This window comes from Manis javanica, chromosome 1 (genome assembly GCF_040802235.1).
Source record: "Manis javanica isolate MJ-LG chromosome 1, MJ_LKY, whole genome shotgun sequence".
NCBI classification, from domain to species: Eukaryota; Metazoa; Chordata; class Mammalia; order Pholidota; family Manidae; genus Manis; species Manis javanica.
This window is the reverse complement of record NC_133156.1, coordinates 186,202,115-186,229,821: the sequence shown is the minus strand read 5'-3', so window position 1 is coordinate 186,229,821 and position 27,707 is coordinate 186,202,115.

Here is a 27,707-nt window from a genome sequence, read left to right as displayed (position 1 = left end):
TTTATTTTTCTTAAAGTAGTTTGGTATAAAGTTCATTCCTATTTCCAAATAGATGGACAAAGGACCTCATTCAAAACCTCCCTTTTCTGTCAGTACACTAAAACACAATTGTTAAATGGTTGACTTTGTTGGTTCAGGAGAAGGAAAGAGGCTATCATACCTTATGGTTCTCTGTCTTTTCATCATAGTCCTTTAAGCACAGTACTATAGGGAAATCAAAAATACATTTGTTCTTATGTGTTTTTTAGGAGGCTGTGAAGAGAGGTATGGATTCAGGAAGCCACCATGTTTTCTAAGACAAAGTCTTTTGACATGAATTTGATACTCTGCCTTGCATGTGATTTTAAATGTGCCATTTGATGTAAAAAGCAAATTTTCTTACTCTCTTTTATTCAACTGACCCTTCAAATACTGTTTGCCTCTGGCACATAGCCAAACACCTTGAAAGAAGCTTCATGTTAATCTTTGCGAAGTCATCCTTCTCTCCAAATTTAAGTGTTTCTTTTTTGAAATGGTATATACATTTCCTGATCCAGTTTGGCAAGGAAGATTATCGAATAGCTTGGTAATGTCTGCATATTTCTTCCAAGAAGGTCTTAGGAAGATCTATATTTTCTATTTAAAAATTTTCATTCTATCATTCCTTCTCCCCCTGAGTAAAATTAGAATCAGTATTAGAACTACACTAGGTCTCTGATTTACAATGGTTTGACTTGTGATATTTTGACTTTATGATGGTGCAAAAGTGATACACATGGAGTAGAAACCATACTTAGAATTTTTACTTTTTCCCTGGCTAGTAATATGTCCTATGATACTCTCATGATTCTGGGCAGTGGCAGCCAGTCACAGCTTCCAGGCAGCCAGCCAGTCACAAGGGTAAACAACCAATACATTTACAACCATTTTGTACCCATACAACCACTCTGTTTTTCACTTTTAGTAGAGTATTCAATAAATTACATGAGATACTCAACACTTTATTATAAAATAGGCTTTGTGTTAGATGATTTTGTCCAATTGTAGGCTAATCTAAGTGTTGTGAACCCATTTAAGGTGGGCTAGGCTAAGCTATGCTGTTTTCAACTTGTATTTTGGGGATGTTACGCCATCATAAGTTGATGAAGATCTGTACAGAAATGTAAAAAGTTTGGGCTCATATAAAATTAATGTGAATGTAGTATTTTGCTTAACCCATTACAAATGATCACTTGGAGGTAAATAAATCCTTTGCTCATTCTTTATACTGCCAAAAACCTAAGCATACATCAATGTTATTTTATAAAATTAATAAAGAACCACAAGAATGGCAAGAGCAAATGAGAGATAACCACAAAATAACAGTATAATAAACTAATGATTTAAATCTTCCCTTTCTTATTTGGAAAAAAACTATTATCTGCTACTGTTTAAAAAATTATATTTACAATGGGTAAAGGAATATAGTTCTAGACTCCAGTGAGTAAAACTAATACATATTAAATTTAGAAAATAAAATCAAACTAACATCACAAGGTGAGGTTATGCTAGCAAAACTCAGAAAATTTAGAGTTCTTGTAATTTTTATATTATCTTCTGTACAGCAAACATGTCTGAAACTTTAGGACCTTCAAATAGCAGATCATTTTGTACACTTAAATAATCAGAAGCGCATTTGCACCATTTTGAAGACATTCGTCAAATTGGTCAGACTTCCCCAATATTTTATTGTAAAGAAAGTGGTGGTAATAAACATACATTGTGTGCAAGCCCCTTGTGATTGAATAGTCAATTCAGCTGAATATAAAAACACAAAAATAAAATATGTTTCTGGTTAAACAGGAATCTAAAGAACATATAACATAGTACCAGTAAAGGCCTAAAAGACAGTTTGTTCATTTATGTTATGAAATTTAGAAGCTCACCTAAGCTCTAGAAAGGCTTATCTTATAGCAACATATTGAACAATAGGGATTCTGTATATGAAGACATCCTAGGATAGAAGAACATAAGGTAAAAGATCCCTGAGTGATGTGTTTTGATATTATAATGATATCTATATCTCTGAAAGAAGGAAGGTAAAGTACGAATAGCTTATTTTAGTACCTACCAACACCAGTGCAGTCTCTCTCATTTTATTTAGCTACTGCAAGGCTTGCAATTAATTAGTCTACAAATACCTTTAGGTCCTATGGTGCCAAATAAAGTAAAATCATAATTAATCCAACAAGGAGCACTTTGGTCATTACGAATTCCAATTAATTGTGTTAACGTTGTTGTTTTTAATTTGGAGTGATCATTTTCTGTTTCAATATTATTGCTGACATTCTTTTTGAACATCAGCTTAATTTCTTCATTTGGTGAGAGAGAGGATATAAAAAAATGTATGCAAAATACTGGGATATGTACTGAAATTATTTCTTTAAAAAAAGTCCTTATGATTTAGAACAATATTTTACATGTACTAAATCCTTCAATAAATATGTTGGAAGAATGAATTATTAGATATTGCTTATCTGTATAAACTGAATGCAAAAATACTTCATTATGATTCTTGTTAGTCAAGTTCTGGTTAAAGGTATTTTAAGGTAATTGGTTCTAAATCCTTCCTACCAAAGATAGAACATCTTTATAACATCCCACTTAGGATCACAATGCCTGACAATTCATTCAGATGTCTGTGAAATAAGGAATTTCAATGAGAATTTTAGGGTTCATTAACAATCTCCAATTCTAAGAATAATTAATCTTCCTACTGTGAATGATAGCCAAATTCACATGACAACTGTCTGAATTCATAATAAGCCTGGCATGAGGTGTGAATTAATAAGGTGCATAGTAGGTAAGTGCAAGTGTTAGTTGATGGAATCCTGAAGAGAGAGATTTGCTACTGTTGAAATGATATAATCTTTTGGATAAAAGATGGATGGAAGGGGAATTCCCCTTGTTAATAATGTGTAGCATTCTAAAGCTGCTAATAGGTCATTGTTTTATATGGACCTTGAATGACTACCTTAGGGAAATCCCAAATGATTTTAATTAAAGTGGCCATTATGTAAGTCAATAATTATGATAGTATTTGAGAGGCAATTCTTTTGTAATATGATATAAATGAAGAAAAGATATCATCAAAGCCTTTGGGACTTTGAGAGTGACAAGAAATATGCAACAATATTTAATAAATATACATGGGAGGACATACTTGAAACATGGCTATATTCATTGAGGTCTCATCAAAATTCCCATCAATTAATGATCCTGGAATATGTGTGAATATAAGTGTCTGATGCTAAGCAGTGTTGTGGGACAAAAGCAGTGCCACTCGGAAGAAGTTGCTGTACATGAGGGAAATTAAGTAATGATAATCTCATGGAGGCAGAAAGTGATGTGGCAGAATTTGCTGAGACATTCCTGGAAAGAACCCATGCTTCCATCTTCTGATATCTGAATAGTCTTTTCATTGACCTCAACACCTTCTTTGCACTAGATTTCAGAACTTCCTTGATATGGATTCAGTATTAACTCTTCCCACTTGCTGTCCAGCTCTGTTTTTTCACTCATAAAATATATCTGTTTATTGCTGGAGGAGACTATTGATAGCACCCCTAACGTTATTACTGGATTACATGGTGCTGACTAAGCAAGCCGCCGTATTTTTTTCTTTCCATTTCTGCATTACATGGAACATGACATAATTCTACCAAAGTTGCCCTATTCCCTGCTAGTGCACTATAATATTTTTTATCAGTTTACAAAGAATTGGTCCTTTTTCCCAAAAATCTGGACTATAGCAAATGTACAACTCCTGAATCAGGAGGGTAAGTTCTTTGTGACCACTAATCTATATCTTTGTTCATTTTCCTGGAGTACCTAGAGAGGTTTTATGAGAACTGTCCAAAACTTCTCATTTAGTCCTCTCATTCAGTTCATTGCCACAGGAGAGCCCTTGCTTTCTCTTATCATCTAGATGAGACCCAGGTTCTATTTAAAACCCGAGCCAAAATGGAAGCTTAGAACTTACGATCTTATTATTTCATGATTACAAAGGTAATCCAAAGTCATTTCAAGACATTTTAGAAAACAAAAATATAAACCCTAAAATGACTCATCAACAATACAGAATATGTTTCCATGCTTTTCCTTATACACTTTTCACTATATAGTGAATAGTAACGTGTGACCAACCTTCTGAAATCTAAACCTAGACTTGAGCTGCAATGAGTTGGGCTTTTTTGACTACACTATCAAAAACTGATCACCTTATTCAAGACAAAAAAATGTATGTCCCTGGAGAATGGCAAAAAAATCTCTGACCCAGTTAATCTAAATAGCATCTTAGAGGCACAGTTTCATGTTAGGGTAAAGGTCCAGCACATAAGTACTAGATACCCCTGGATGACACAAGACAACTTATTACCTAAGTGTACACTGATATAACACAGGTAATACTAGTATCTTGTGATGCCCGTATCTCATACTCTCCCAGAGGTTCTAGAATACTTTTCTTTATTCCTGGGTGAAGATTCTGTATTTCTTAATAACATCTCACCCTATTTTATTACCTAGACTTGTACTACCAATTTATTCAGGGAAGCTGCATAAACACTTTCCAAATGTTAGCAGACTGAGGAATTTGAGTTTGTCCTAAATCAAGTTCCTATGGCATATTACCATGCTTTACAAATCTAGATATCCTCTACAAAGTCCCATGTTATAAAATGGTTAGAGTCTCTGAAATATAAACACCCAAAACACTCCCAGCATGCCTGGATTACAGCCAGGCCTCACTGCATGTTTTTCAACAACTACATCTTCCTCATCAACTGTAGTATTCAGTGACTGCTGTCTCTTTCTATAACCTGCACTGGCACTTCACTTTAGCCTTGATTGTGTCACAGCTGCTTATGAAGAACACTCTCTCTCGGTTCTTCTCCTTTCTGCCCAATTCCACCCCTCACTACAGAAATCCCTGAGGTACCTCTGAGAAACTCCAGGTCTGGTCTGAAATTTCTCAGAGTTCCAGTTGATCCTCCTGATTGACTGCACAGATGAATTCTAGTGAAATATTTACTGTCTATAAGCACTGCATCCTCAGGTGGAAGAGCAGGTCTCATTGAACCATTTCTGGTTCTTCTGTTATGCCAGAAGAACAATGGTCAAAACCTAGAAGCCATTTGCTCCACTGTTGTTTCCACCCATGGTTTTCCATCTTGGATCTCATTCTCCAAGTGTTCTATCCCCACTTCACCTACAACACCCCCCCCCCCTGCACCAGGGTGTGATCTCTTTTCTATTAACAACCAGTTCCCTGACCACACTAACCTAAGCTGAATTGGAGTAGACTTCTGATGGCACCAAAACAGAACTTAAGTACATGGTAGAGTTGAAGAGATTTTTACCGAGACCCAATTGTAGCACAAGTGATACATCTGAGTCAATACAAAGTAGGGAAATCTGGATAAAGGCAGTGCAGAGGCAACAGAGAGTTGTTAGGAAAAATTTTCATGAAGTCTTGAAGCCAGTTCTCTAGTATCTTAATCAAGCATTTTTTCTTTTAATTTCAACCCCCTCATTAAACTACTATTTTCAGAACACTTCTTCGTGCCACCTCATGAACTCTAAGTGTCAGTTCTCATTTTTTTTCCTGAATGTTGCTACTTAGTCACAGATTGTAACTGCTGACCACTCACCTTTACCTAGGACTAACCTGGTACATTCCCCATCTCTGCACATTGAGCCACCCAAGCATTCATATTTCATCACTGCAGAGCATTCCTATGATGAATGATTAGAAAAATACTTCATATTTCTACAGAAGGTGGTGTCTCATTGAAAATATATTGGCTGTCCATGAAAAATGATACAAGAAGAAATTTTATTCTTTGTCTAAGTATACTTTGAAAATAGCATCAGTATACTCCTGAAAACAGAAAATATAGGATGCTATAGGGATATAAAAGAGGAAAGGGAAAGTTCTACATGGAGATTTTAGAAGTTTTCCATAAGTATACTTGTACATATTCTAAAGATACAGATACATATATCCACATATATACACAAAACACATATATATACATACACACATATAAAGAATGCATATATATGTACATGTAAGGTGCTTCTATTAATGTATATACAAAGTACTGAACCCTAACCATACCCCTAAATAGGTGTTTTCATGTTCAGCTGCATTTCTCCCATGTTAATTTCACTTGGGTTTACAAAGGCTGTAGCATAAAGGAGAAATACAAAGTATAAATAATAATGCCAAACTCTACTGCCCATCAAACAGATATAAAATCAAAGACAATGTGTACAAAACCTCCAGAGTGGTCTTTTTTAAAACACATACCAAGAGTAAATAAGCACATCACTAAAGGTGTATCATTCCATCCCAAACTGCATGATCCAGACAAATGGGAACTTGTTTCTCAGTCGCTGTACTTAAAACCATTCTTTTTAAATGTAGAAATGTTCTGTAAGGAACACATTTCATCATCCTTGTATTTTAAGCCGACTATTTGGGTTTTGCACAGCTTTGTTTCTCTACAAAGAACACATCCATTCATGTTAAAAAAAAAAGTCATAAACACACAAGTCATAAAAGTGCACAAGAGTCATTCAATGTCTTCCTCATTATTTAGTTTTAAAAAATATTATTCCAGCACCCTGAGACATTCTTCTTAATGTGATAAATTACAGTGATGGACATATTGACCCCCTTGATTTACTGAATAAAGCTGTGAGTGCCACGCACCTACATTTCCAAAGACTGTGCAAACCCCTTTTTTGTTTTGGTTTGTGTGGGTTCACTTCTACTGACAGGAACTTTTAAAAAAAGTAAAACAATTGAAACCACTAAATAATGAAAACATGATTTCTACCTAAGTTATCATACATCAATTTAGACTTGCTAAAAAATGGGCTTTTGGTTTACAACAGTTAGGAATTCTTGGAAAAAGTGTTGGCTAAATTTTTGCTCTGTATTACAAGTCATATATAACACACAGTAACCTAAATGTCATTTTAGTAGCCAAAAGTTCTCACTTTACTAAATGGTCCTCTTCTTTGAGTGATTATTTCAAATTGCACTCATAAGAACAAGACCATCTACTCTTGTCTTTTAAAAGAATAACATCACAAAATATCATCTTATGTCTGTCTTCTAAGATTTTTGACTGATACTATTTATTCATTAAACGTTCCTTGAGCCCCTGTGAGGTCTCTGGCATTGTGTTAGGCAGGTACCCTAGGATGAGGTGCAATGAGAGTCACAAATGCAAAGAAAACAGAAGGTAGAGGACACAGTGGGGATTAAAAGAAGAAGGGGGAAAGTTCCGCATACACTTGAGGCTATAGAATAGTAGCAGTGGAGAACAGGCAATTCTTTCAAAGTAGACTCTGGATTCTGGGTTTGAATCTTGCCTCTGCTACTTAATAGCATTGTAACTTGAGTAAATTACTTGTTCTTAATTCCTAGGGCTGAGGTCTCTTACAGCAAAAATGGGCTGACAAGGTGTTTTTCCTCATAGAGTTATCATGAGGATGAAGGACAAAATCCAAAATATAAACTGTGTGGAGCACAGTAAATTCTTAATAAATGTAGACCCGTTACAAATTTTAAAATATGATTAGTTCACTAGGCAACTCCTGGGAGGAATATCAAATGGTGCTTTCTTAGAATACATGGAAAAGGAATCTTTCTTTCAAATCTTTTCCCACTTATTTATCTACTGAAATTAAAGCAATAATACATTTTAATGGAGGCAAATATTTCTAAAGGCTCTCCTCTCTGTACTTTCTGTTCATTAAGAACTTGAGGAGATGCTAAAGGCAGACTTCTGCTGGGCTGGGGATATGCCACTAAGTTATTTACAATAACTCATCAGATATTATCAACAAAACTACATAAGAGGAATTAAAACAATGATTTGGAACAAAACTAAAATTAAATGTATCAAGATGATCTGGTTTTACATTGTGTACTAAACATAATAGAAATATCTATCAGAAAGAAAATGTAGACTTTTTTGAAGAGGGAATAACAATGTAATTTCAAAATTCTTACAGAAGTTTATATTTTTTGACCCAGGAAATTCCCTTTGCAATCTATTTGAAGCAAACACCTTGAAATGCAGAAAAGTATTTCAGTGAAACAATGTTCATCACAGCATCATTTATAATGGAAATAGTGTTATTAGGATGATAAAGTCAATTGAGGTCTAAGAGGTTTTTAATTACATGGGAAAATGCTCATATTAAAATATAAAATGAAGAAAGCATAACACTACCTCAACTATACAAAAATCCATAAAAGAAAGACTAGAAGGAAATATGTCAAAATGCTTAGAATGATATCCTCTGGCTGGTGGGCAAGAAGGTCATCTCTTATTATTCTTTTTCCTTTTTCATACTTGAAACATTACTATGAAAAACACACATTGCTTTTAGAATCAGGCAAATAAATAATTGAAAGACAGAAAAAGGAAAATAAAAATACAGTGTAGTTCTATGAAATTCTTCAGTGGAGTAATCTTCCAAGGAAGAATTTTAGGTGAGGTTTCTCTTTGGTCATCCATCTATATTCATCAAACTGTCACTGTGGCCTTCTGCATCCTTTCTTTGCTCTGAGTCATGTAAAATCATTTGCTTTCCCCACAATACATCCACTGTGTGGTGCCATCCCTTTTACATTTACTCATATCCTAATGTGCTGGCCTGAGAAGCTCTGAAAAATCTGTCCCCTGAGCATAGAATGCCTGTTTCAGGAGAGATTTGAGATAGGAACCAATCTCTGGCCAGCATCCTTAATAGGAAAATGATGATCCTTTTTCAAATTTTTTGTAGCGGTCAATAAACTCTTACACAATTTGACCACCAAAAATTATTCTTGTGTTTTCTTTTTCTTGTATCTGTCATGGTTAATAGAGAAGTCTTTTCCCTGGCCATATTTAAATTTTATGCATAAATACATAGATGCTGAAATTCAGCCTTAGGCCATCAGGAAACTCCATATGTCAGTTTTCTGGTTCAATCTCACACACAGCTCAGGTAGAATATTATTGTCAAACTGCTCATGGCCTGAAGAACAATCACTGGATTGTTTGGCATTGCTTCATTTCTCTTTCTTTTAATGCTACTCAATCTGGACTACTGACTATTATAGCCACAAATAAAATGAGATGGTAAAAGCAATGAAAAATGTAAACCCCAAATATAACTGAGGTTGCAAAGTAGAAAACACAGCTCACATGTTTCAGATGCATATATTCTGTAGCTGCACTGTCCAATATGGTAGCCACCAGCAACAGGTGGCTTTTGAGCATTTGAAGTGCAGCCAGTCCTAATTGACATGTGCTGTAAGTCTGAAATACATACCAGATTTCAATGACAAAAATAAAGAAAAAGAATGTGTAATATTTCAGTAACTTCATATATGAATGACACATTAAAATGACAATATTTTAGATAGAGTAGGCTAAATTAAATATATTATTAAAATTAATTTCACATTTTTCACTTCTATGTTTTTAATGTTACATATATTGGTTATGTTTGTGACTCACATTGTACTTCTTAATAAATTTTCACTCACATTAAAATTAAATGACCAGACAAAAGTAAATAACAAAACCAAAAAATAAATCTGAGAAATGTTAACAGGCATATATAATGCATTTATAAATTAGTAATAAAGACTATAAATACTGTTAGTTCAGAAGAAAAAGAAATGGGGGCAGACAAGGTAAGGACAGGTCTTGGAAAATGTGTCCAGCAATTCACCATGGTCCTTCAATTTAATGGCCCAATCGACTCTTGTGATTGTTTGATCTTGGTTCCTCCAGTCATGTTTTAGTCTAATTCCTAACTTTTTAAACATTAATTCAATGTCTCGGACTTCTATTCTACACTATGATGCTGTCTGTCTAACTCACTTCTAAATTGAAGTGCATATATAAAAAAATTGAATCACTTCAATGATTTTAAATTGCTCTTCAATGTGCAAAGCAATTTAAAATTACTGGAGTGCTTCCAATTTTTATTAGTCCTTGAATTTGGAAGTGATCTAGGCTTTTCTGGGCATGTGCAATGCACTGTGACTTAAAATTATTGAGCTCTCATGCCCCCTCCCACCCCTTATTCTTAAGAAGCTGATTCCACTTTGCAATGGAAACCATGAGGAGGGTATGGCATGGAAATGGCATGGATAACAAAAAACATGGGGGGAAAATAGCTTCCATTTAATAATGAGAACTATACTTTGTAATTAGATAGTGCCTTGCTCAAGGATCTCTAAGTGCTTCATAAACATTAGCTCATTCATCATGAAGACATCCTACAGGGGGGCATATTTCCAGTGTAGGAGGGCAGAGGTAGGGATGGGTAAGGCCGTTTAGATTGGTTTCAAACATTGAATTGGGTCATTTGAATTATTTGAGAGCTATGCCTAGAACATCTATTTTTGGTGATGCTTTTTTTCTTTTTTCAAGGAGAAGGAGATAATGTTATACTGTCTGATCCATTTGCAAATGTCATGAAAAATTAACTTGGCAATGCAGAATCTACTAAATAAATTGCTTATCCCAAAAAAACTCTGGGAGCAAACATAAAGTGATTGGTTTTCTAATTTAATTAGTTTATGTTAAACTTTGAAAGAAAATACATAAACCTTTCCACCATTTTCTTTCAAGTTAATTCTTTCCTGTTCAGCATATACTAAATCTACTGGACCTAAAATATTTACCTGTGACACAATTTATCTGAGAATATTGAAATCATAGGCTTTTCCTCTGTTCTTGTAATATGAGAAGTTTTCATCAATACAGAGGTTTAACAAAATCTTTATTATAGGAGTGGCTAAATTCAGAACCAAGAATAAGAAATTCTCTCTTTAAATGTAGACTAAGAAAGAGTTGTTTGCTTTTCCTTTACTGTTATGAAACAGATTATGGAGACTTACTATGACACAAGCACCATGCTAGCCACTGAAAGTAGTAATAGTGAATCTGATGAAATGGAGACTGTAGTCAATCAGGCCTATTTGGAAGGGAAGATTTCAGTTGGGCTCACTATCTGATCTGAAGGGCTTATATAATCAGAATCCTCAACATTTGAGTAATAGTCCCTGTAAAACATGATGCACTATGATGAAAAACTTTATTTGCCAAACAGGATCTAGTCCCCTAGTAATATGTCTGACACACTAAGAAGACGTATCTGGTATCATTGACTGAGTCCTTGACAAAGGCCATTTGTTCCTTATCTGCTATAAACAAACAATGACAACAAAGAGTCAGGGGAAGAAAAGACATGCTTAAGGCTCCTTTCTTAGCAAAGGCTGGGAGAAATAAAAAAACAAGTCAAATGAAATGACCTCCAGAGACATGGCAGAATAATTGCCCACAATTGCTTGCCATTGACCACATACAAAAATAATGTTTATGAACATAAAGTGTTAGTTTCAAGTCAGGCAAAGAATCTTAGTTTGTTCTTCTACATTTACAGTGTCGATCCTGCAGAAATCCAGGGCCATACCTCTCTCATCCAATTCAGTAACATTTAGCAAAGGTGATCTTAAAGCAAGATCTAACATGAAATATGTTTGTGTTGTTGTTGGAGTTTTTTTTTCTTAATCCCATTTTGAACAGTATGACCTATAGGCGGAAATAGAATCTACAGTAATGCTAAAGGATTAAAAGGAATGAGCCTCTTATTTAGAAAATTAGCTAATCAATATGCCAAGCTTATTTTTAAAAATGCTTTAATTTTTTAAAATACAGCATGTCTGCTCCAGCTTCCTGTATTTGACTCTGATAATAAAACTTTCAGTATGACTAATGCAGTTTAGCTAAACAAATTAAAGAATGCACAGTTTATGCTGAGGAGAAAGTTTCCATTAGCCATTGCAATGCTCTCTGCCTGGTCAGTGAATAATGACTGCCATCCAGGCCAGGCAAGCGAGGCTTACCTTCTGTGACAGAGAAGCAGGAAGCAGTGGGTAAGGACTGAGGGAGAACGGGCCATGGTTTTTCCAGATACAGACTATGAACTGATTTGGGAAGAGAGAAGAAGAAAGGAACAGGGATGAGCACCCCTCCTTTTCTCCTGGTTGCAAAGGTCCTCCCATTTTTTGTTAATAGAACCCAAGTTGAATGTCAAATGGAACCAGGGGGAGCAGCTGAGGGGGACCGGAGAGAACTTGATTTACTGCCCTCTCCATTCTCCCTCCAATCTCCACAGGCCCCAGCCTACATGTTATGGGATATGTTATGAGTTGAGTTGTACACCCACCCACCTTCCCCCAAAAAAGATGTTGAATTCCTAACCCCTAGTACCTCTGAATATGAATGAGCTTAATTTGGAAATAAGGCCACAGTAGATCAATTAGTTGAGATAAGAACATACTGGAGTACAGTGGGCCCTTAATCTAATATGAAGAAGGTCATGTAACATCAGAGGCAAAGACTGTAATGATGTAGCTACAAGATAAGGAACACCAAAAATTATCAGCCACCACCAAAAGCTAGGAAGAGGAAAGGAAGGATTCTACAGGCTTCAGAGGAAGCATGGATTTTGGACTTCCAGCCTCCAGAACTGTAAGCAAAGATTTTCCTACTATTTTAAGCCACACAGTTTGTGATACTTTGTTATAGCAGACATAAACTCACCCAAGGCAAAATAGATTTTCACTGTTTTTTTTTTCAGAGCCAAAATTCACAACAGAATTTTCTGGAAGTTGCCTAATGTCAGAAAAGCTGACTATGAGTAGCTATGACTGAACTACAAGTGAGACCTGAATTATAGTTAAGATTTTGCCAATAACTAGCTCTGTGACCCTAATCAAATTACTTCTCTTACCCAGCATCTGTAAAATGCCACTTCTATTGTCTCTTCCAGTCCTATTGTTTCATGGCTTTTTGAGTCATAACTGTACATCTGGGGAGGGGCAAGGCTGGGAGTGGGAGAAATCAGGTCAGTCAAGTTCTTCTTATCTCCAGGTCAAGTGGGCAGACTGGAAGTAAAGGGAGAGAGGATGTTTGATATGGCTGCTCATTGATATACATCGTTTAAAAGAGTATTGTATTCATTCTCTCAGTGTCTTTGGAATAATTATCTCTGTTTTCTACAGAGGAAGGAGATAATCCCAATTAAAGGATGTAAAGGAATTTTTCCAAGGTCCCCCAGAAAAATAGTGGCTAAAAGATAAAGACAAACAAAAGCATAATTCTAGGAAAGAACTCTAGGAACTTGGGCATATCCTAGAGAAGAGATTTTCACTGCTTTTTATTCATAGCCAAAAACATAATCATTAAAGAGAATTTTGTCTGTTTGGAGTCCCAACTATGATTTTGTCTATTTGAAACCCAGTTCTGGTACAAATCACTATCATTTCATAGTAATTCATAATTTGATTAGGAGAATCTAGAATTCCTCAATAGGCCTGACGTTTCTCAAACGTGCTCTAGCCTTAACCAGTTCATTGATAGCAAAGTTACGATCAATTTATTTGTAACCTTCTCCAGTTTCCCTCAGTCAGAGAATGCACTTGTCTGCAGCATAATGTAGTCATGTTTTGTGTCCTTCCTCAATATGAAGCCAGAAAAGAAGGAGTCCGCTCTCCTGCCACCTCTCACCTTTAGGCAGACACTCAGTGTCTCCCAGTCATTGACTGCCTGGAAAGAAAACTGATCCTGACCGTGAGTCTCTTTGCTTAGTCAGGATAAGGCTAAGTTCATCAGTTTAGCAAACAGTTTGGAAGAGGAAGACCAAGGTACAGTTTCTTTTACGATTTCTGGATGTTGTTCTAAGGTTTGAGATTGTGGCTATCTTTACAGCACCATGGAGCAGTAGATATGTTGAGATAAAATCTGGGCAGCAAAATGGAGATTTACCAAGTTTCAGAAAGGGTGCCAGCCTGCCAGCAAGTCCAGCTCATCTCATAGTCGGCAAGTGCAGCTTAAATGGATATTAAGTTCAGCTGTTTCAACTTCACTTACAAAGGAAGAAACATAGATCCAGAGAAGTTATTACTTGTTCAAGAACATCTATTTAATAAATTGATTAACTTTGAATTGTTCTCCATAATTTTTATTGCTATTCCATATTAATAAAGATCTTAAAACATTGAGATCCTGTTAATTATAAACATGAAGCAATTTTCCCAAATATATAAAAGTTAGAAATATAATAAGATCTCTGTTACTGAATAAATGAATAGAAGAATAAATAATTAAGGAAGAGAAAGATGACTTTTATTGCTAACTACAAATTCATTACTAGCTATAGTCTTTTAATGTTTCTAAGACATTTCCTAGTTCCCTACTTCTTACATTTGACCCTTTCTTCTTATGTTCCATTGCATTCCACAAAAATTTCATCCGCTTTAGAGCATTACATTCCAATGAAATCCTCTATCCATATGATTTAAACCACCCTTTGTCTCTTGAAACGGAAATCAGATTTTGTTTTTGCTATTGTTCAAATAGCACACTGAGGTCCTAAATTAAATTAGATCATCATCTTCTTTAGAGATACCTGGTATTGTTTTTGTACTTAATTAATATAATACATTATTTTAGCATTCAAATGATAGTGGTAATCACATCTACTTAAGTTATCCTTTCTCAGCTTTACTAAGAAATGTAGTTTTTCCTTTGTAATTCTGATTCTGTAAGAGGCTGTACCACACACTTCAAAAGGAATGAAAAAAATAAAAAGTAAGTGTTAACACTGATATTCAAAAGTAATGGCTGAGTGTGTTTAACAACTATACTGTACATTTTATCTGGATTTCAAAAAATATATCTACTATTTATTTTTTCCCATCTGTGTAAGGAAAACTGTCTACACTATCAAGAGTTGTCTAGAATATGGATAAATATCATAGTCTTATAAACTATAAAGAAACTATTCTTTTTATTATAATGTATTTATTTTGTTTTTTTAAAAATGAGAATATTTATATTAAGGGAAAAGTTTTCATCACTATCTTTCAGTTACCAAAATCTATAGCCATTGCTGGCTTCTGGGTACATTTATACAACTGAGTGACAATGCAGTTCTTCAATAGTTCTAATGTCAATTGCAAAAGTACCTAGATTCAGAAACAGCAAATAAATTCTTAAAAGAAGGAACTCTACAGGGAGACTCCTAGGACAATAATTCTTTCCCCATGGAAACAAATACTAAAATAAAATATTTTTTATGAAGTTGAAGAATACATTGTTCCATAGTAGGCATTTTGCATACATAAAAAAACTAAAAGAATTATTTAAATAATTAAAAAAGACAATTTAGGTGATATAAACAAATTTATTTAACAATTCACAAAGTGGACAGTCTCCAGAGAACCACAAAATGGGACAGAAGGCAGGGTGCTTTTATAGGATAAAGAATAAAGAACAAGGAAGAGAAACATAGAAAATGTCTGATTGGCTTGAGCCATAGAGTCAACCTTGTCCCAGGTGAGAGAGACCATAGGAACAAGTTTAGATCCTAGAGTTGGCTTGGTGTTTGGGGTTGACTGACTGGATTCAGGGTATTTCTGGTCAGGTGGAACACTTACAGAGAAAACAAATCTAAGTTTCAGTTTGCCAGCATGGCACCCTGGCCAGGAGTGGTTCCAGTTTGAGCCTAGAAATTTATTTCAATAGAATAATTGATACATTTTTGCATTATCTCAATTTCATAACATAGACTGTACAGAAATGTTTACTAATATATTTTCATGGAAAGTCTTCAGATAATCCATAAAATAAATGTTTGAAAACATGTTTGCATTTAAAATAGTTTGCTTGCACTAAAAAAATAACTCTAACAAGTAATCTGTGTAAAATAGAAGATATCTAAAGAAATTATAATAGTAAAAATTCACAAAACCAGAATAGTTCTAGTCCCTCTATATCAGCTGATGGGAAAATTTTATCCCTCTAACTTCCTCACCAGAGTCAAATAACATGAGGAAAGCCATTGCCCATTGAGTTGCTGATGCAAAGATACCCAGTCTAGAATACTCAGGAACTCAAATGTCAAACACTGTTCAAGTTTCCCTTTCATTTGATTCTTGATGTGCTACTCTTTAAGTGTACCATGAGTTCTCAGAGAGACCACATTTCACATTTCCACCTAAAGAAACCAGGAAAATACTCTTTGCAGTGACATTATACATCTCAGATGTCTTTGCAAAGGCAATTCTTTAAATAACCATAAATTAAGTTATTCTCTGAAGAATTTCAAAGGGTCCTTCCTGGATCCCTTCGGTGGTAAAGAAATATAAGAATTTGTTTAAAATTACATCAGCCTAGTGTTTTTCAGATGTAAAAATGAAATTTCAACATTTCTTCCATCATATAGTTACTATAAGCAATTGCTCTGGTACTTTCACACACAATAAATAAAATGCACTATAATTAATTACACCTAACAATTCAGCTGCAAGGCTAAAAATGCCCATTTTACATTTAAAATCAAATAATATTTTTTTGTTGTATTATATGGCCTCATTTTTACTGTCCCAGAAGAATTTATGGGACCGAGACAATTTCTTTCTTTCTCTCTCTCTGTCTCCCTCTCTCTCTTTAATTTGTGCAGTGAGATATTACCCTAATGAAACAGAGCATTGTGAGCTTTTCCTTTAGATTCACTGAAAAAGTTCCTTGGATAGAATAACTCACTTTGGGCCCTGTATCAGGACCCCGGCTCTCTTCTTTCTAAAGTTGCTTATAAACACCAAGGGAAACATAAACTGCTGGCATTGGCAGCACTTCCAAGAACTATCTTAAGTAAGACATACAGTACCAAGAAGGGTTAATATCATTTGAAAGTTAAAGTTTTCAAGCCAGTAACAAGACCACTCTGTACACTGCTGGGTCAGCACCATAATTAAGAAAATTGCCTTTAGTGTGCTCTTTGGTAATGCTATTATCATCTTTTTTTTTCCTTTAACAAGAATAAATTACTTGGAGATGTCCCCACTTTTTCCTCTTGCTCCCACTAAACGCTGATCCCACCCAGTCCATGCTAGTCTAGCATTTCAATGACCAAATGAGTTACTTTATTGCCAGTTCACCCTGAAGAATTTTACACATTTTTCTTGATCTCTAACCCACAGACTATTATTTTGACAGCTATCATTAATGCTATGTCCAAGCAACCACACACGGACTTAGATGGATGGTGAAAGAGCTGAGAGAAATGGACACCCACTCTCATCTCCCTCTCAATTAAATCAAAACCATCCACAGCTATTATACACAGATAGTCCTGTGGCAGTGCCAGAGCATATTACTGAGACCTTAGTGGGACACCCCATTCACAAAGAAGAAAAGAATCCCAAAGCAAATAGACCACATAAACTAAAAAACATCTAGAACTCTATAAATCTCATAAATTATAGCTATTCAAGTATGAAATCAGATGAATCAATATGTGGCTGGAATTAAAATACTCCAAAGTGCTCCACTGAAGAGGAGCCTTGCTGGTAAATTTAACAAAGAGAATTACAATGTCAGGAGACATCAGCTAAAATGACGGAAAGTTTTCCCATTCATTTTTTAAGTACAGGCCCACATGAAAGGCCATGTTGGTCTGCTGTGATCGCTTACATGGAACACCATGGTCTGTGGTTGCTTTGGAATTGTGAAGTCATTACCAGCTTTGGACCCACACAGTTTAATTGATTCTCTCTGCCAGGAAATGACTATAACTGAATTCAGTGACTTAATTTACACTATAGGGAAAGAATCTACTGAATATGGCAATGACAGCAGCCCAGAACCTAGTATGTTTCAAATATGATTAAGAAGTTGACCAGTATTTTAAATTTTGATAAGGTAAAAGCAGATACCAACTGCAGAACCTACAGTGGTAAGAATAAAAATGATGAGGAAGGATGTGTGGTACTGATAAGAAACTGTAGTTAAAATTGGGATATTAACAATAATTATCATAGGATAGGGAGTGGAAGGAAGAAAATAAAGTACTGTATATTACACTTAGGGAATGAGATCTTGAAAATAGAAAAACTATGGGACTAACAGCTTTTCTTTTTCTAATACTTTTAAGACTCTAACAATGTAATGTTCCCTAATTCTTCCTACAATTCAAATGCAGACATGAAATAAAGGGTTATTTTTGGATGCTTGTATAATCATTATCTATGAAGTTCTTTTAAAACTGATAGATAAGAATTCATCCAGGATAGTCTGGTTATATTTCCTAAAATCTTGGGGGAAATGGATAAAATTGGCTCTTGAGACAGCATGAAGTTACCTAGTTATTCCATGCTTCTAAAATACTTTTCTTGGAAAATACCTTAAAATATAAAATATTTAACTTAATTTGAAGTTTATATCTATTTCTGAGGAGAAAAATGCTAAGTATGAAATTCCCAATAATACTCCTTCCCTTTTCAGAATCTTCATCAACAATTATTCAGATGAAAAAACACATTATCATTAATGGCCACACTTTTTTCTGTTTATGATAATAACTTCTCCTACTTGGCAAATCTCTCAACCAGAAAAAAACACTAATGGATGCCCTCCATGTTCTGAGTTATCAATTCTGGTTAGCTACTGTGGTATGGTTTTGTTTGTTTGTTTGTTTGTTTAATCTCAAAAAGCTTGCTTTTAATGAAAAAAAGAGAAAGTGTTTTCTTGGCTTCTTTTTGTTGTTAGATGAAAATATGGGTACATAAGTAAATAAAGCTAGTTTATCTTTCAGAGAATGCTGAGTTAAGTTCAAGCAATACACAAACTCAGCTCTGTGGATTGTAGAACTTTGAACAATCAGATTTAATTCTTGTTTAGCTCTTCTGTCCTTGCACAACCACAACTTCAACCTGCCCATTGATTCTTTTCTGAACATTCACTCAAACAAGTAATTTTACTGAGCATTTTACTGACATACTATCTCTATAGATTTAAGAGGGAAAATAAACTCTTGAAAAGATCATTAAAAAAGGAGTGGATAGATAGACAGATAGATGATAGATAGATAGATAGATAGACAGATAGATAGTTAGCATTTTAGGAGACCCTTGTATAGTCTAACAAGAAAAGGTAAAACAATTTTGAAACCACTGGAATTAGCTTTTCAGTATATGAATGTCTTACAAATAGTACAGTAAGGCAGTAGAACCAGGGTATAAAGCAAAGACTTCAACAAAAGTTGTCTTTTTTTTTTTAAGAAAACAGATATCTAGATGGAAACAATTCCTTTCTTTATCTTTTCAGCTTTGTAACTTTTGCCAAAATTAGAATTTATAAGAAAAAGTTATAATTTTGAAAATTAGAATCTATGAGAAAAAGTTATAAGAACTAAAGCTATTTTGCAGAAAAGCAGCCCAGTAATGATAATGATGGTAATGATAAGTTTTAAAAAGCCAGGCCAACTAACAAGCTTTTAGATTCAACAGAGGACAAAAAAATTAAATATGATCTGTATTAGTCTGCTTGGACTTCTTTAAGTATCACAGACTGGGCAGCTTAAACAAAAGAAATTTATATTTTCATTGTTCTGGAGGCTGGAAATTCAAGATCAAGGTGTTGGCAGGGTTGGCTGCTCCTAAGCCTTCTCTCCTTAGCCTGCAAATGGCTGTCATCCAGGATCTTCACATGGTCTTTTCTCTGGATGTTTCTATGTCCTTATCTCTTTTTATAAGGACACCAGTCATACTGAAATAGGGCCCACCCTAATGACCTCATTTAACCTTAATTACCCCTTTAAAGATCCTGTCTCCAAATACAGTCACATTTTGTCATGTGAGGAGTTAGGACTTCAGCATGTGAATCTGAGCGGGTGGAAGGTGAACGCAATGCAGCCCATAAGGTGGCTTAAGCTATAGCATGAGGTTTGGTATTATAAGTATTAGAAACATATCTGTATCAAGGAAGTAAGAAAAAAATGTATAGGTATAGAGCGATTCAACTTTAAAACAAATTTAACTTGTTTAAATTATTATTTGATTTTGTGTAACTCAGCCTATGGTTCAAAACAATGTACTTTCAATAAGAGAATCAGGTCCCTTTTTACTCATTCTTTACTAAATAATTCTGGGCACAATGGCAACCTGAAATTTCCATTGAAATCTTTATCTTCTTCCCTCTCATCTTCCTCCTCCTCCTCCTCCTCCTCAAGCTAACGTTTATTAAACACTTCTCATGTAAGACAATGTGCTATACACATCACAAGCACAATCTTGTTTAATATCTATAATAATCTCATGAGTTAAGTACAATTACTGTTCCTTATTACAGATGAGAAAACAGATTTAGAGCACTAAATTATTGTATGAACACATAAAATGAGTAAATTGTGAAAGCTTAGTTAAGTGTTGATTCATGCCTGAGTGTGGAATTTTTATGCAGGCTACTTCTCATGACGGACACGACAGACATATAAAGGAAAACATACCTCAGCAGCCAGAACTAGGGACTTGGGATATAAATAGCAAAAATTTCTATGACTTTTTGTAAGATTTAGACTACATTGAAGTAAATCCAGTTCTGACCCGTATGTGAAAGAACATAAGGCCTAGGAAGGAAGGAAGGGATTCAGGCAAAATATTCCCCAAATATCTTGGCATAAGAAGAGCTGGAGGCAAAGGATAGATCCAGAAGTGAGCGAGATTTCCATGTTGTTTACTCTCAGCCCAACTCATTCTCATCTGATGGCCAAAGGATGAGGCAGAAGAAAAGGGAAAACTGGGAAGGAGGCCTTTTAAAAAGAGGGAGAAAGCATGAAATGATACGGAAGAAGACTATATTCGTTAAATACTGAAAACCATCACAAATGGTTTAAAGTCCCCAGAGATTCTGAACTGGCATCAAGTAACAAAATGCAACTGTAGACATTCTGAAGTTAAAAAAAAAAGGGACCAACCTAAATGGTCCAAATAGAAGACTGTTAAAAATACATATTATATATTCAGTGGAATGTCAAGGAGCCATTAAAAACTATGATGTGCAAGATTACTTATTAATATTGAAATTCTTTATGGCAAAATCTTTCAGGTGAAATATTGATTACAAAAGATACTTTGATACTGTAGGATTCTATGTTTGTAAATAAAATCTTAATGTATCTCTTCACCCACAAAAAGACTGAAAATATGTGCCACAGAAAAGTGCTGACTATCCTGCTAGGATTGAGGGCAATCTTTGCTCTTAATTTTATGCTTCATGTTCTGCAAGTTTTCTACAAAACCACACAATTTAACACATAATAACAATAACATTATTTTTGGAAAAAAGAGAAAATTTAAGGCAGCTCACAACAAAAAGGCATCTTAACAACTAGATGTAGCAACTTGACATGAATAAGAGAAGTACACTACTATACTGGAAGAATTATGACAGGCTATTCAAGGGAAAGAGAACAAAGCCAGGAGAATACCAGCAATTCTGAGGCTTCAGAAAAAGCCAAGGTGGTTAATTCAGGCTGTTGTGTATCTTATGCATCTTAGTAAATAAGCAGTGAATCTTGCTAATATGATACTTCAAAGTATAAGAATTTACTCAAATTAAGTTGAGAATGGTTTTAAAAAGGCCACTAATATACTAATATACTAATATACACAAAGACTAACCTCTTGGCAGGACAAAATCCACTGGTGAACTCTTTAAAAATACTGATTCCCTCAGTCCACTTCAAGCCAATTAAATCAGACTCTTTGTGGTGGGAACCCAACTGTATTTTTCAAAAGTTTTACAGGGGAATCCAATATACAACCAGAATTGAGGATAAGTAGTCTAAATCTAAACAATCTTCTAGCTAAATAGAGAGAATGCAAGCATTTGTATCCTTGACACATTCTCAGTCAAGAATTTTCTAAGAATTGTTGAATATATATATGTTTTAATGTGAATTATCTTATAATAAGAAATTTTTTACTTCTTTTAATATGAACAGCAAACTTCTATCCAATGCCATCATTAACTACTTAGTCATAGAAGGAGTAAATAGAACACAAGTGCCATTTAAGATGATCACGAGAAAGAAATTAGTGTCTTCTAGCCTTTCAACAGATTTGCACTCCCCTCTGCACTCCCAAGCCCCTGTCAGTGTATATTTAACGGTGTCCTTGCTTATGTATCTCTCCTTCCCTGCCCTATGCTTCTTCAAGCATAGAATGAGCTTTCTTTATCTTTTTATCAACATCTAGTATACAGCAGAAGCTTAATGAATGTCTGCTGATTGCACAAAGAGATGAAGCGGTGGGCATTACTTTTATTTCTATTGTATTCCTTTCAGTTCTATGACTCTAGAAATCTATGTTAACTATTTCCAGTCTTTCAAACTTCCCTGTTTTCCTTCTACACTTTCATAATGTTGTTTGATAACACTCAACTGCCTTTGTCATCCTGAAAAGCTGTAAGCAATTCTGTAATGTTACAATGTTGTCCTCATATAGGCATAAGAATTTTAAAGGTTATCCACAGCATCAGTACAAATGGTAAGCCATATCACAGTTTATTTGCTTCAAAATTCCTTTGACTTAATGAGTATCAAGTTATTTGTGCATGCCAAACCATTTTTTGAGGAATAAAAATAACTGTCATAAACAAATACAACATGTTCAGGTAGGTGACCCATAGATTATATGGTCTGAGGTTCCTCAATTAAAGAAAAAATTCTGGAGGCAAATGGTTTAGATGCAGACAAATTCAATATGTTCTGGGCTAACCATGACCATTCTTCCTTGAAACCATCCATCCTCAAGGATGTCAGCTGAAGTTCAAACATCCCAATACCCTTGTGGGTTAAGCTAATTCCGTGAAAGTTTGAAGCTTAAGATATGGTACAATCCATGTGCCAGGTGGAGAATGGATCACTTTACACCAGGGGTCAATGGTCACAAATTTCAGGAGTGAGGAAGGATGTGCTACACTAGAAAACATCTGTAATCTTTACTTATATACACTATGTGACACTGATTTAAGGTACTTGGTATTAGAAAGAGCAGACACTGTGATTGTTTTTTAAACCATACCAATTAAAATTAATCATTCCAATGAAAAAATGTGAAATGAATTTTATAAGATGCTATATGGCCTACCTGTCCAAACATAGTATTTCAGCCACAGACTTAATTGTCATAGAATGTTTTGTGCTTATCCTAATCCTAATGCACATAATTGAGTTTTCAATTTCTGAAAAGCTGTTGTGAGAATAAAAATGCACGTGAGTATATTTCACATCTGCATTTTTTCCTTTGTTCAATTCCTTTTCTCACTCTAGGAATCTTGATATAAACAAGTTGAATGAAGTTAGTATCTTAAAAGTTGAGATCGAACAACAGTATTCAATAATCTTTATTGTGGCTTATTCTCCACCAAGCAACTCAAATTATATTGCTAATGCCACTGCTGATATTGAACAATAGTAAAAGCCTTCTTATAGCTTGTGTATCAATAGAGAAAAGACCTAATGTAGTAATATTTTAGAGCATGTTACCATGTGCATCAACCAAATTCATTTCTTTCTTTAACAACAGCAAGTTCCAATGATTCTTCATTAAAATTATTAATTTTTATTTGAAGAGTCACTATTATTTGTTGAAAGATAATGAGGACTATTCATACCATGGAATTGTCATTTGTATTATTCTGCATTAAATACACTGCTTGCTGTATTTTAGAATATGCCATACCACACTTCGTGTGTCAAAATGTCACTACAAAGATTTTTAAATGTTGCCCATATAAAGTTGTAAATGAGTGTTTGGGTGAACCTTTACCACTTGAAATTACAGTAAAAATACACCTACTTACTATTTTGCTTGAGAGGATATGTTAAGTAAATTGATACAGAATGAACAGAAGGGATGAACTGCTGGTACTTATATAATCCTCTTTATATCTGAATATTATCTTTTGTACCTTTCCAGTACTAAAATTCAGGAAACTTTTATTATAACAAAAAATGTAAGTCATGAGTTTTTAAAAAGGTAGCTTAATATGAAGTTACTTTTAACTATTGATAGAGAAAATGAACCAAATATGCTCACTCATCAATATCTGTCAGTACCTCAAGGAATTTGTGACCTTCCTTAGATCTATACTCTAGTAGCCCATGGCCTATATGAAGAAAATTTGGTAGTATTCTCATTTAGCCAGTGTTTTACTTGCTTTTAACTACTAACTTAAGAACAAATTTAAAAGGTTATGTTATGGTTGCTATGGGTTTTTCCCCCAGTGTTCTATTATTAAACTTTTCAAAAATACAGAAAAATTTAAATTATTTATCAGTGAACATCTTTATGCCCACTCACAAAGGTATATTTTTTAAAGCAAGGGAAAGGGCCATCTATTCTTCTTACGTAAGTAATACCACTGAAATAGAAAAATGCATGTTCATAGACATTTAATTATATTTAGCAATTAGGTGTAGAGTTGAGCAAATGATAAAACACTATTTAAATTAAGGGAGGATGGAGAGCAATTTACTAGCAACATATAGCTTAATTATGGATGCATCTGTATTATTGGTGGTAGATGATTCAAAAAGTTTAAAATAGTATTCAGTTGAAACCAACCATACCTGAGATATTGAGAAAAAGTAAATAACATTTTTAGATCTCATCAAATTGTGGTAAAATGTGGATAGGATATTGCTAATGAATTTAGCTGCAAATAACTGTTTTAATGCAGTGCTTTCCAAAGTATGAGAGGTATATGATTAGTAGTGTTAGCTTCTACACTAAATAATTATAAAATTAGTTTATTTGTAGAAAAATTAGTCAAATAATAGTACAAAGGTAACAAACTATGGTAGAAATCATAAAATTAGTTGTCAAATGCCTGAAGTAAGAGAAATACTACTTAAAAGGTTTAGTAGACAGCCAATCAGAAGATATTACATGATGATGTCTTTCAAACTATTATAGATACCACCCATCTTTACTTATTAAAAGCTGATTTATAGGCTTCTATCATCTAAAATATGAAAATAGTCCTATAGATTTTGTGCAGAAATGAGAACTATAAAAATGACCAAGAATTCCATTTCCTTGAGAACCCTCAATCTATTGAATGGACTATTTTTATTTATGAGGAGGAATGGGGCAAAATATTTTAACATTTCCTGCCCTAACTCAATGTAAGTCTGTAATTTGAAAATCTTCTATAATAAAATAAATTACCATCACAAACAAACAGTGTGATTTCTAAGCCATAAAACCAGCAGGTGAATAAATAAAGGTTGTGATTTCTTAGCATATAAAGTTAGTACTGTATCATTGAAAGTCCTAGATTATTGGCAATTGACTCCACTGCAGACTATAGGAGTAAATTTCCTCATCAATCATCATGCCACAATAGTCTTTACAGCAAATGTAAAGTCTAGATAGGTGACTGGAGTCATCATATTATGCAACATGACCATTTGAAGACAGATTTCCTCAATGAATGAGTTGAACAAAAGATTAAATTCAACTGTAGGAATTTTAAATGTTCATTTTATTCCAGCATTTTTATGCAGTTGAAATAACTCATATTTTCTGCTAACCCAACCCCTCCCTGTTGCTTTCATAATCTTCCAGGGCAGTAAAGGTGTGGGAAGAGGGTAGTTAACAAGAGCAAAGAAAGTATCCAATCCCATTTGGTAGAATAACACTGTGCTAAACATAGTCAAACTCACACATACACACACACACACACACACACACACACACACGGGAAAGAGAAAAAAAACCTCTCCAAAATCCAATTGCTTTTATAATTCAACTATTACAATGTTCTGTTATTTGATTTTATAAACTCTGTTTATAAATGATAAAGAAATAGATTTCTACATGGGCTTTCAAACCAATTCAAGCAGTTTCCATTTATACATTTGATTATAGGTCTTCAATCTTAATAAATATCACAGTGATTATACTACAACAACTGAGGCCCATCCTTTTATCATGGAGGGATTCTTTGGAGTTAATCTCAAATACCTTATAGTTAGAGACAGAGAGTAGGATCATACTTTCTTCTTGCATATATTTTGCTATAGCCTACTAGGCCCTAGGATCAAAGTAAAGGTCATATTTTTGTAACCCATATATGGAAAAATATATTTTTAATACTTTTAATAAATTTTAGTGTTTTATTTACATACAAAATTTAATTTTTAATCTAATCTCTTAGCCAGTATCATATTAACTATATTAACCTCTAGCACCATGATATGGATGCTAATGGACCAGAATTTAAGGAGCCCTACAATTATTTTACTCAACATAGATTGAGTCTCTGTAACAGAAAGGAATATGAGATGAACAAGAAGATGCAGGTCATTTCAGAAAAATTAGAAAATAAGAGTTGAATAAATAATCATTGTATATTTATTGTAATTTTTTTAGTTCCAATAGTGACCAGAGACACACAATTCTATTATGGTTTCAAGATCATGCATCACAGTCATGTAAACCAGATGTCACTCTTAACTGGAGAGGCCCAATCCAATTATTTTGGGCTTCCAATGAATTTTTAAAATAAATATAATTTAAGAAGATCCATGTAGAAACTGTCTATACCCATGTAGGACATGAAACTTATGAGAACACTAGACTATTCCCCTTTGGAACTCCTTGATTAAGAACTGCTATTCTAATTCAGTTTGATGAGTAGAGCAAGGGAGTTTAACTATTACGGAATAGAACAAGTTCTATAAATAGAACAAGTCCTCTCTCTAAATTCCATGTCCTTCCAATTTATTCTTTAAAAATGATAGTCTACTAGGAAAAAAATTAAATTCATTTTATTCTGAGTTTTGCTCAAGCCAATGCTCTCTATCGTGTCAAATGTTCAGATAAAACTAGGAAGGAAAGTCAATTAATTATCTTGTTCCCAAGTACCTAATTATCCAAAATATCTGGTAGGACTTTCTCTATTTTCCATGACCAAACCTGCCAGGTCCCTTGAAAGTTTATCCCACCACTTGGGATCTGAATCCAGTTTCATCTTACTCTCGGGAATCTTACAGCATTGACTATTCATCCTTTCAATTACCTATATTTTCAAACTCTTCTACTGCATTCTTTTCATCAACACTCAAGCAAGTTCAACAGTCTCTTTCAGTTTTAAGAAAAGTCTTCCCTTGAAACTGCTCCCTGGTTTTTCCACTTGTCTCTCTGCAACTTCTCTGATGTTCTTTCTGCTGTTGTATCTTCTTCCTGACCTTTAAGTGTCCATGTTCCTCAAGGAAGATTCTTTACTTTCTTCTCTTTTATATTCTTCATATTCTCTCCATAGGTGATCTTCATATCCATGACTTCTTTATCCACTTATATACCCACATATGTCAAGTATGTATTTCTAATGTTGTTATGGATTGGTATCCCCAGGACCAGACACCCAGGAGAGCTGCATGTAAGTACTTTATTTTGGAAAGGATCACAGGAACCACCAGTAGAAGAGTGGGGAAGTGAGAAAGGGAAGGAAGCCAATGGAGGGTGTGTTATCAGCCAGTTACCACAGTGAGCTAGTGGAACTCCATCCCACTGGGGAGCTCTGGGACACAGCGTACAAGACAAGCTCAGGGACAAGTAGGTTCAGCACCATAACATCTCAGATATCCTTTAAACAATGTTGCCTCAATAAGTCTTTTTTTTCTGTCTGAATATAATAAAGTTTCCATAGATACATGCAGCGACTTTGAATAGGCTATGTTTTTATCTCTCCCTCTATGAAGATATATATATATATAATTGATTCAAGTTGGTATAAAAGAGTTTATTA